Below are 13324 nucleotides of genomic sequence, written 5' to 3' on the forward strand. Positions count from 1 at the left end.
AAATGAGGACTGATGGGTGTGGGGTGAGGAGGGTGATGGGCATGGAGGAGGGCACTTGTTGGGATGAGCATTGGGTGTTGTTGGAAACGAACTTGACAATGAACTCTTTATATATATATATAGTATAGTATATATAGTATATATATATATACATAGTGAGGAGTAAAAATCGTGAGCTTTAGAATGCGTTCAAAGATAAGTTATCAGCTTAGAAATAATGATGATAAATAGAAGTTGTATGTAAGCCTCATGATAGCCACAGAGAAGAATTACAGGACATATATAAAACAGAAAGACCAATAACTAATCATACTACTAAAAGAAATCATCAAACCACAAGAAAGAGGGGAAGAGAGGAGCTACAAAGCAGCCAGAAGACAATGAACAAAATGGCATTAATTAGGCAATAATTAAGTGTAAATGGGCTAAATTCTCCAATCAAAAGACAGAGGGGCTGAATGGATAAAACATGACCCACCTATATGCTGCCTACAAGAAACTTTCCAAATGTTCTCCCTTCAAACACTCTAGACTAAACATAAATGAATGAAAAAAAATTCCATGAAAACAGAAACCTAAATAAAGTTGGTACTGCTGTACTTATATTAGACAAAATAGATTTTTAAAAATATTTCATTTTAGAGAGAAAGTAGGGGAGAGGCAGCGAGGGAGAAGAGAGAATCCCAAGGAGCCTCCACGCTGTCAGAGCAGAGCCCAACAAAGGGCTGAAACTCATTACCTGTGAAATAATGATCTGAGCCAAAATCAAGAGTTGGATGCTTAACTGTCTGAGTCACCCAGGTGCCCCTAGACAAAATAGACTTTAAAATAAAGACTGTTATTGGAGACAAAGCAGGTCATTGCATAATGATTAACAGATCAATCGAACTAGAGGATATAACATTTGTAAATATGCTTCTATTTAGAAGCACCTAAATATATGAAACAAATAATTAGTAATAATAGTAGGGGACTTTAATACCCCACTTTCATCACTGCATAGGTCATTCAGACAAAATCTTATTAAGAAATTATTGGTCTTGAGCAACACATTAGAGCAGATGGACCTAACAGATAAATACAGAACATTCCATCCAAATGTAACAAAATGCACATTCTTTTAAAAGCATGTGGAACAGTCTCCAAAATAGGTCATATGTTAGTCCACAAAACAGGTCTTAATAAATTTGAAAAGACTGAAGTCTTATCAAGCACTCAATGTCATGAAAGTAGATATCAGCTACAAGAAGAAAACTGTAAAATTCACAAATACATGAAGATTTTACATGCTACTGAACAACCAATAGGTCAACGAAGAAATCAAGAGAAAAAAAAAACCTAAAGATAAATGAAAACAGAAATACAACATACCAAAACTTATAGGACACAGAAGTGGCAGTTCTATGAGGGAAATTCATAGCAATAAATGTTTATACCAATGACAAGCAGACTACTATGAACAATTGTACAAAAGTAAATTGAACAACCTGGAAGAGATGGATAAATCCCTAAAAACATACAACCTACTAAGACTGGATCATAAAGAGAAAGAAAATCTGAACAGAACAATCACTAGGAAGGACATTAAATTAGTTTAGAAAAACCAAAAAACTACTGCCTACAAAGGGCCCCAACTAGACAGCTCCACTGGAGAATTCTACCAAATATTTAAAGAAAAATAACGATACCTCTCAAACTTCCAAAATACAGAAAAGGAGAGAACTCTTTCAAATTTTACGAGGTTACCATAACTCTGATACCAAAAACCAGACAAAAATGCTACAAGAAAATGTAGACCAATATCCCTGATGAACATAGATGCAAACTCTGTAATATTAGAAAAATCAAATTGAAAAAGACATTAAAAGTATCCTACACCCTAATCAAGTGAGATTTATTCCAGTGATGCAAGGGTGATTCAAAATCCACAAGTTGATCAATATGATACACATAACAAAATGAAAGATTAACAATTGTCTTATCTAAAAGTTGCAGAATATGCATTTGGCAAAAATGAATACCTGTTTATGTTAAGAACCCTCAACAAAGTGAATATAGAGAATTTTAACTCAAGATATAAAAGCCATGTATTACAAGCCCAAAGGAAACTTTATACTAGTTTATGAAAAGTTGAAATTTCCCTTTAAGATTAATAAGATGACAAGGATGTTACTTTCATTCAACATAATATTTAAATTACAGCCAGAGAAATCAGGTAAGAAAAAGAAATAAAAAACATCTCATGGGTTCAGAGAAGATGGCAGAGTAGGAGGATCCTGAGCTCACCTTGTCTCATAGACATGTTAAGATACAGCTACAAATAACTCTGAAAATGACCTGAAGACTAGCAGAACAGACATTCCATAATTAATCATAGAGAGGAGGCTACATTGTAAGGGTAAGAGAGATGGAGATGCAGTTAGGACCAAACTCCCAGTGAGATGAACCATAAAGAAAAAGGACATCACAAGCATGGAGAAGTGGGAGGATCACCCCACACCAGGAAGCCCCAGAACTGGGGACTAACACTGGGAAGACAAGCCCCCATGACATCTGGCTTTAAAATCCAGTGTCACTTGCCTTCATGAGCTTCCAAAATCAGTGGGCTTAACTCCCAGAGAGTTAGGGAGGCAATATGAAATGGTGTCTCCATCCTTTAAGAGCCAGCATAACTTTACCCAAGATAGGACAGAAGCAGCAATTTGAAGAGTGCCTAGGGTACACATGAAAGAAGTTTATTTACGAATCTCAGAACATGTGCTAGAGGGGTAGAACTCTCCAGGACCTTTCTCTAGGTACAAAAGTGCTGGTAAGTACCATTTATATCCCTCACCCCCAGCCTAGATAGCTTGATACATGCAGGAGACAGCATTAACACTCTTTAGCTACCTTGGTAGAAACTTATGTCCCACCTTCATGTTCCCCTGTAGACTCACCCTATCAAATCTACTTGGCTTGGCAGGAAAGCATCTCCTGCCCCATTATACCCTGCAACCATCCCCAGCAGGGTTGGACGAACTACTTAGTACTCCAAAGTAGTACTAAGGGAGAAAAAGAGAGAGAGAATGCCACACACCATCACACCTATCATTCCAGAAGCCCAGCCTCTTAGCTAGATGTATAGGGAACAAGCCTTGCCCTTTGGTGCACCTGCAGTTGTGGCAGAGAGGCCAATTACAGGCAGCTAACCCCACTGCTAGCCGAGCCCACTGATAAGCCCATGGTAGTCTTAGATCTCTCAGCTATGGGGACCAACCCCTTCCCAGTGTGTGTGCTCACAGCAGGCAAAGCAGGGAGTTGCAGGTGGCTGAGCTGAAGGCAAACATGGCTCAGTCACAATGGTAGAGCATACATAGCACACACGAGACACCACTGGAGCACCTGGTTATGAGGACCAGGGAGGATTGTGCAAGAGGACACCACAGTACCTCTTATATACCAGGACACGGCTTTCAAGACAAGATATAGCTGATCTCCCCAATTTGAAGAAACACAGAAAGTGAGACAAAATGAAGAGACAGAGAAATAGGTTCCAAATGAAAGAATAGGACAAAATAAAGCCAAAAGAGCTAAATGAAATGGAGATAAGAAATATGCCTGATAAATAATTCAAAGTAATGATCATAAAGATGCTCAACAAACTTGACAGAAGAGTGGATAAAGTCAGTGAGAACTGCAACAAAATGGAAATATAAAAAAGAACCACTCAGGGATGAAGCATTCAGTGACTGAAGTAAAAAATGCCTGAAGAGAATCAACAGCATATTAGAGGATACAGAAGAAAAGATCAGTTAAGATTTGGAAGAAAGAGTAATGGAAAGCAACCAAAATGAATAGCAAAGAGAAAAAAATGAGAATCAAGGGAACTCAGCAACATCATCAAGCATGATAATATTCATACTGTAGAAATCCCAGAAGGGATCCCTAATCTGGGGATGGAACCTGACATCCAGGTCCCGGTAGCACAGAGAGCCTCTAGCAATATTGACCCAAGAGATCCACAGAAAGACACATAATAATTAAAATGGTTTTAAAAAGTAGTGATGAAGTGGGATGCCTGGGTGGCTCAGTCGACTAAGCCTCTGACTCTGGATTTCAGCTCAGGTTATGATCTCATGACTTAAAAGATTGAGGCTTTGTGCAGGCTCTGACAGCACAGAGCCTGCCTGGGATTCTCTATCTTCTTCTTTCTCTAGCCCTCTCCCCTACCTCAAAATAAATAAATAAACTTAAAAAAAAAAGTAGTGATGGAGAAAATAAAAAGCACCAAAAGAACAGTTATATTTAGGGGAAGCCCTGTAAGGCAATCAGCTGATTTTGCAGAAGAAAGTTTGCAGATCAAAAGGGAGTGGCATGATATATTCAAAAAACCTGGAACTAACAATACTCTACCCAACAAGATTATCATTCAGAATAGGAAAGATGAAGACTTTCTCAGACAAACTAAAGTGAAAGGAGCTCATCACCACTAAACCAATAAAGGGAATTCTTTGAGTGGAACAAAAAGATCATAACTAGGAGAAAGAAAATTATGAAACAAAAAAAAAATTCCACAAGTAAAAGCAAATCTATAGTAAAGGTAGTAGATTAATAACTTATAAATCCAACACGAAGGTTAAAACACAAAAGTAGTAAAACTGATAATATCTACAAAAATTAGGGGATACACAAAAAGATGTAAAATATGAAATCATATATATAAAAGTGGAGGGGAGAATAAAAACGTAGTGCTCTTAGGATGTGTTCAACATTTAGCTACTGTCTTCTTAATACACACTGCTACATGCGTAAGATGTTCTATATAAACCAGTAACCACAAATCAAAAATCTATAATAGGTACATAAAATGTAGAAAAAGGAATCCAAGTATAACACTAAAAAAATAATAGTAAACCATCAAACCACAAGAGAACAAGAGAAGAAAGGAACAGAGAAATGCTCCAAAACAACCAGAAAACAATGAGCAAAATGGCAGTAAGTACATCCCAACCAATAATTACTTTAAATGTAAATGGATTAAATACTCCAATCAAAATCCAGGATGTCTGAAGAGGGGGGAGAAACAACATTGATATGCTGCCTACAAAAGACTCAGTTAGACCTAAAGACACACACAGATTGAAAGAGATGGAAAAACATATTCCATACAAATGGAGGAACAAACCAAAACCCAAACCACGGTAGCAATACTTCTATGAGACAAAGGAAAATTCAAAGGAAAGACTGTAGCAAGAGACAAAGAAGGGCACTAAATAGTGATAAAGGGAACCATCCAATAAGAGGATATAAAAATTGTAAACATCTATACAAACATAGAAGCACCTACATAGACAAAGGAAATATTAACAGACATCAAGAGGTAAATTGCCAGTAATATAATAACAGTAGATGACATTACTATCTCAATTATATCAATAGATAGATCATATAGGTACAGATAGAAAACCGACAAGGAAACAGTGGCTTTGGATAATGCATTAGACCAGATAAACTTAACAAATCTATACAGAACACTCCTTTCAACAAGAGCAGAATACACATTCTTTTCAAGTGCACAGGGAGCATCTCTACAGTAGAGCACATGTTAGGCCACAGAATAATTATTAATAAATGTAAGAAGACTGAATAGTTATGAAGCATCTTTTCCAACTGCAATCCTATGAAACTAGAGATCAATCACAAGAAAATATAAGTAGAATACAAATACATGAAGGCTAAATAACATGCTACTAAACAATGAATTGGTCAATAAGAAATCAAAGAGGAAATCAAATAATACTAGGAGACAAATGAAAATGAAAACAATAATCTGAGATCTTTGTGATGTAGCAAAAGCATCATGGAAAAAGCAATTCTCAGAGGACACTTGCCAATCATAAGGCCTACCTTAAGAGAAAAGAAAAATCTCAAACATCCTAACCTCATACCTAAAGCAGCCAGAGAAAGAAGAACAAAAAAAGCACAAAATTAGTAGAAAGGAATAATAAAGGATTAGAGGAGAAATAAATAGAGATTTAAAAATAAAAAGATCAATGAAATGGAGAGGTGGTTGTTTGAAAAGATAAACAATGTGGATAAACCCTTAGCCAGACTCATCACAAGAAAAACAGAGGACTCAAATGAGTAAAATATGAAAAAGGATAAATAACAATTGACACCACAGAAGGAGAAAGGATTATAAAGGAATATTATAATGCATTATAAGCCAAATCAGGAAAAATAGATGCGGAAAATTTGAACAGACCAATTACCAGCAATGAAATTGAGTCACTAATAAAAAAAACTCCCAGTAAACAAAAGTCTAGGACCAGATGGTATCACAATTGAATTCTACCAAACATTTAAAGAAGAGTGTATATGCATTCTTCTCAAACTATTTCAAAATATAAAAGAAAAAAGACAGTTTCCAAATTAATTCTACAAGACTAACATTATCCTGATATAAAAAAAAAACAAAGACACTAAAACACCAACAGGCAAAAAACAAAATCCCACCAAGTCAAACCAAAAACAAACAAAAGAACCCTATAGGCCAATCTCTCTGATAAATACAGATCCAAAATTTCTCAACAAAATATTAGTAAACTGAGTTTAATAATATACTTAAAAATAATCCACTATGTTCAAGTAGGATTTATTTCAGGTATCCAGATATAGTTCAATAGTCACCAAAAAGTGTGATACATCACATTAACTAGAGAAAGGATAAAAAGAAACCCATGATTTTAATAGATGCAGAAAAAGCATTTGATAAAGTACAACATCCATTCATGATAAAAACTCTCAACAAAGTAGGTTTAGAGAAAACATACTTCAATATAATTAAGGCCATACATGAAAAACCCATAGCTAATTTCATACTCAATGGTAAAAGATTGAAACATTTTTAAGATCAGGAACAAAACAGGGATGTCTGCTCTCATCGCTATTATTGAATATAGTATTGAAAGTCTTAGTTGTAGCATCAGAGAAAAAGAAAAAAAAAAAAGAAGAAATAAAAGGCGTCCAAATTGACAAGGAAAAACTAAACCTGTAACTATTTGCAGATAGCATGATACTATGTATAAAAAATCCTAAAGACTCCACCAAGAAACTGTTAGAACTGATAAATTCCATAATGTTGTAGGATATAAAATTAACATACATACATCTGTGCCATTCCCAAAGGAGTAGAGAAATTATTACAACAATCCATTTACGGTTGCATCAAAAAGAAGAAAATATTTAGGGATAAGCTTAACCAAATAGGTGAAAAATGTGTACTATGAAAACTATAAAATATTGATAAAAGAAATTGTATGGAATGGAAGAATTAATATTTTTAAAATGCCTATGCTACCTAAAGCTATCTACAGCTTTAATGCCATCTCTATCAAAATACCAACAGCAGTATGCACAGAAGTAGAACAAACGGTCCTAGAATTTGTACAGCCAAAGCAATCTTGAGAAAGAATAAAGCTGGAGATATTACAACCTCAGATTCCTAGACATACTACAAAGCTGTAAGAATCAAAACAGTATGGTACTGGAACGAGAATAGACAGACACATAGATCAAGAGAACAGGATAGTGAGCCCAGAAATAAACCCATGCTTATATGGTTATAATTAATCCATGACAAAGGAGGCAAGAATATACAAAGGGAACAAGAGTCTCAATAAATGGTGCTGAGAAAAACAGACAGCTACATGCAAAAGAATGAAATGGACCACTTCCTTACACCATACACAAAAATGAACTCAAAATGGATTAAAGATCCAAATGTGAGACCTGAAATCATAAAATTCCTAGAAAAAAAAATATAGGCAGTAAACTCTTGGACACTGGCCTTAATAGCATATGTATGGATAGGTCTCCTAAGGCAAAGGGAAGTCATAAATAAAATGTTGGGCACACTAAAATAAAAGGCTTTTGCACAGCAAACTATCTACAAAACAGGAAGGCAACCCAGTGATGGGAGAAAATATTTGTAAATGATACATCTGATAAAGAGTTAATATTCAAAATATATAAAGAACTCATACAATTCGACACCAACAAAAATATCAGATTAATAAAGGGTTAGAGGACCTGAATGTACACCTTTCCAAAGAGTATGACCAAAGGACACATGAAAAGATTCTCAATATTACTAATTCTTAGGGAAGTGCAAATCAGAACCTTGAGTGCATTATGCTGAGTGACATAAGAGAGAAACAAATACCATATGTTCTAACTTATATGTGGAATCTAAAGGCAACCAAGATAAAACAAAAGCCTAGCTCATTATAGAACAGATTGGTAGTTTCTAGAAGCAGGGATTGGGTGGCCAAATGGAAGAAGGGGGTCAAAAGATATAAACTTTCAGTTTTAGAATGAATAAGGCAATGTGATATAATATATAGCATGGTGACTATATAAAATAATACTCTATTGCATAATTTAAAGTTGCTAGGTGAGTAGATCTTAAAATCTCTTATTGCAGTTAAAAGATTGTAACTATGTATGGTGACAGTTATTAGGCTTATTTAAACAGCCATATCTTTTATATATGAATGCATGGTAGATTAATTACAATTAAGTTATTGTGTCAATTTTGTATTTCAGCGGTATACAGAATGAAAATGACTTAGGCAAGCAGTAATAGCCCTACCTATTACAAATGAGAGTCTATTAAAATTAAACCTATCAGGTTAAAAGAGATCAGAATGGCTAAACTTTATCATATCTGTTAATGGTATTTCCATAGAAAAATTAAACAGTAAATTTAAGACTTAAATATTCAGTGTCTTTTTTACTTTGATTTGAAAAGCCCATCATGAAAGAAAAAGGCATTATGGTTGAATGAAATCCTATGCAATAACATGTCAATTTTTGACCTTTCAAGTTGAAAATATCTTAAAACTCTGCTGGCTTGTCAGAAGGAAAAGAGCTACACTGAAAAATTCTAATACATCCGACTCTGTTAAAAATCTAAAATTGCTAAATCTAAATACTTTTGACAAAATATTTTGTAAGAAAACAAAGTCATAAAAGACAATTGGATGGTATCCTACTATATAGAAGATTGAAGATATAAATAAAACATGAACCATATTTTATCATTTAATTTGCATAGTTTTAAATTCTTTTTCCAAGTTGACAATACTATAGATATTTTAGTGACACAACTGTCCACTAAAAAAAAAACTAATATTCAGTATTACTGTACTTGATGGAAAATATGTGAAATGTCCTACGTACAGAATTGCATTTAAGTAGAACAAATTTAGTTCAAAACAATTAAGCCCGATTTGAATTATCAAACCATATAAATCCACATCTACATAGAAATGACTTAGGATTTCTATGAATTTTAATAGTCTAAAAGTAAATGCCCAAACTCTAAGACGGTTAGTCTGTATGCCAGGTTTCCCTTGGGAAATAGTTGAAAGAAACGCCCGTGAACATGCGCATGCATGCACACCCCCCCACCCTTTAGCAAGGTTTCTGGAATTTTCATGTTGGGTATATATCTATAATCTTCCTGTGGACCCAATATGCACTTACTAAAATACTGACAATAAAGAAAGTACACAATTAGAATACCAAACTATCATCAAGATACTGGTGATCTCATATGAGGGCTAAAACAGTAAAAAGCTACAAATGAAATGTAACATTCACAAGGCAGGTAAAATGCCCTCAGAAATTCATCATCTGGGTCATATCCTTCTGAATGTTTGGTAGCCACTGAAATATTTCCAAGCTAGTCTTCTCGGCCATTGCTAGTTCAGATACATTTTGTTGTGTTAAATGGCCCCCCAAACTAGTCATTACTAGTGTCCACATGGAGTCAGAGTACGGGAACCCATCATCAGAAATCCTGTGTTGAGGCGCCTTGGGGGCTCAGTCAGTTAAGTGTCCGACTTCGGCTCAGGTTATGATTTTGCTGTGGGAGTTCAAGCCCCACATTGGGCTTGCTGTTGTTATAAGCATGGAACTTGCTTCAGATCCTTTGTCCCCTTCTCTCTCTGCCCCTCCCCACACTCTCTCTCAAAAATAAATAAAACATTAAGTTTTTTAAAAAATACTGTGTTACTACTTATTATAAAGCAAGGCTATTGTGAATTACTGTTTTGATGATTAAGACACATTACTCAATAGCAATTTAGAATTCAAAGTCAAATGAAATTTAAAAATCTGCTTATTTAATAAATATTTAATAACTTTTATCATAATATTTACTCACATGGAAGTGAATAGTGCACGATAACCTTAGATAGCTACAACATTGTCCTTGGTACTTGTTTTTTGTCAGAACATAAAAATTAGTGCCTAATCTTTATGTTCCTAATCATAACCTAAAGATTAGTTCCATAAAGAATTATATAAATATAGTTTTGAATGTTTTAAATCCTTGGAAGACAGCTCCGTGTAAGAGACAAGTAGAGAAAACGGGGGGGAAATCTGAACTGTTTTGTGACAATAAAATGATTGTAGTAAAACAAAGAATTGCAACTTTTCATTCATGAATAACTGGACAGCAGCTCATTTGGAAGCAATGTAAGGGGACACTTTAGTGCAGTGATGTCTTGTGCTCAGTGCACAGGATGTAAACCACAGAACACTGGTTAGAACTGATGAGGCCTGGCCTTTCAACGCAGTCAGCATCAGAATGAGAGCAGTGCCGTTAGCTTTTAAAAAGACAATGATGTTGTAGAATTTAGGTGTGGATAGTAAACTCCCCCTTAACAAATATGCAACAAAATGCTTGCTTACAATGAATGCAAAACTACCACTCAGATGGTTTACATAAATTTTAGCATGTACTGCTTACATCTGTTTGGTCTCATATTTTTAACTTTCGTTTTTGTACTTTTACATCAGGTGATTTGTCTTAATTCTTGACAGTACTTGAATTGACAAGATGTCCAATATCTAAAAAAACAAAAAAAAATCCTTTATTTGTGTTACTGCCTTTTTCTAGTTAAGTATAAAAGACAATTGAGAATTCTTCAGCTCTAGTGATTGACAGGTTTGTTAAGGTATGTGTTTCCTTGTGTGGAAGAGGGATTATCATTTGTTTCTGCAAAGAGAAGCGTGTCATTTAACTAGGTCAGTAAACAGGAAGATTTTATAGGAGTTACCCGAATCGTCCAACTTTAGTAGGTAAAAAAAAAAATGCCAGCTTAGAAAGGACAAAGCCTGTGGATCCATCATGAAGACAGCTGAAAAGAATGAATTGGCCACATCATGGTTCAGTTTGGCAGCTGCATGAAGAAATACATGTTGTTACATTTGTTTCAGAGAGAAAAAGGTTCACTTAATGCTTGTAGAGAATGACAGACAACTTTTGTTGTATGTTTTCACTTTCCAACTTTCTTTTAGAACAGGAAGTCCTTCCTATTCAAAAATGAAAGGACACTGAATCAAAAAAAAATTAATAAGCACGAACAATTAAATCTATTAGTGAGATGTTAGGAACTGCTTTACATGGGAATAAAGGGAATCACATGTGCTTTCAAATTCCCTCAGAGACAAAAATTACTACTCAGGTCTCAATTCTGAGCTACTAGGGCAATAATGCATATCTTTTTTACTTAATGGAGATAGGGATGAATGTTTTGTGTAACCAATTCAGTACTGAACGAATTACATAGTAGAGGAAACAGAATATCTTCTATTTTGAAAGCTGAAAACTGACTAAAGATGTCTATTTTTTAATCTTGTGGAAGTATCTGTAAAGTATCGAACAAATGTGTTCCTTTTAAATTCTGTAATAATCATCTTTATATGAGACACATAATCATCCAGGGACGCTATAAAACAACTGTTTTTAATATTTCATATGGCATATAACAAAACCTAGAACATATTTCATGAAAAAATTGTCTCTGTTTTTCACATGTATGAATCCGTAGCTGAAGGAAAATAAAGTTTGTTTTGTGTTGATGTTCTTTACTTTTTTCTTTTTGGCAACATTACATTCTGGTCAGCTCTAAGTACATTATTCTGTGGAGGATTAATCTTATATCTCTGGGTCACTAGAAAGCTTTCTGGTTCAAATGTTTATTTCACGTTACTTTATTGAAGACAGGCCATGCTTTCTGTGATGCCCATACCAGTGGAAACTGGAGAGAATGTTAGAGAAAAAACATTGCAAAGGTGAAAGTGGCTAGTCCCTAAACTAATTAGACAGTTAATCATATTAAGGCCCTTACACGATTCTAGGGATTTATAGCACTGTTTCAGCTTAGATGAGAGGTCAGTATAATTCTTGGCATTAGAATCAGCTCTAGCTAATAAGAACCAGTAACTTTTACTAAAAAAATAGTCCTTAACTTTGGGTTCAGTGTAATGTTATGTATTAACACCTGTGAGCCTTTAAAAGAATTGCCTTCCATTTCATAGTTTCCCCATGATCTGTCACAGCAGAAAGCATAACATATGCTTTATGCCTATTTGTTTAATTGAAATATCAGACCATAGGAAGTTAAATATTCAAAGATCTGATACTTTTGAAAATAATAATATAGATCATGATATTAATATCTGATAAAGCAGTCAATATATAATTAGAGATGGACGAAAATTGAATTTTTATTTTCTAAAGATATTATTTTATCAGAGGCCACCATGAGAACATTAAAATGCTAAAAAAAGATGCTTAATGACTTATTGCACATGGGATAATTTGTCATTTGGATAAGATTTCTTATTCATAACTGTTCAATTTTCAATTCCGAACTAAGAGTAATACAAAATATGTGCACTTGGCAAAAATAACTCATTACCAAATCTTTTAATTACCATTTCGGGAATGATTTTAAAAAATAAAATATACACCACCTCCAGCATTTTCCTTAATGACAGGTAATCACAATGACCAATGAAGTTTTAAACTTTATCCAATTATTGTTTTACTAATGTGTTAATGAAACTCAAATGCACTGTAAACTTTTAGATACATGAATATATCAGCATTTTTCAGTTAAAAATCTGTTAGTTATTATTTTAGGTATCTAACACCAAATTAAATATAGCCATACCCTTTCTCATACACAAAATTATTTGCTGCTTCTTAATCATTCCAGAAGTTTGTAGTTATAGTATTAGTTTTTTCTTCTAGCAATTCAATTCATGGACTTTACTTTTTAACATTTGTTTAGGGAAACTGTGATATATATTGCAAAAGAGAGGATATATTCAATAAAAGATAACAGATTAAAGTGATTCTATATAATCTGTGTTAAAATCTAGATAGATTTTGTATTTTAAAAACAATTTTGAATATAGCCAAAAATATTTGATACTTTATACGTAAGAACATAAAATTATTTTCCTACATATAAAATTAAAGACT

Source organism: Crocuta crocuta, unplaced genomic scaffold (genome assembly GCF_008692635.1).
Source record: "Crocuta crocuta isolate KB4526 unplaced genomic scaffold, BGI_CrCroc_1.0 scaffold442, whole genome shotgun sequence".
Taxonomy (NCBI): domain Eukaryota; kingdom Metazoa; phylum Chordata; class Mammalia; order Carnivora; family Hyaenidae; genus Crocuta; species Crocuta crocuta.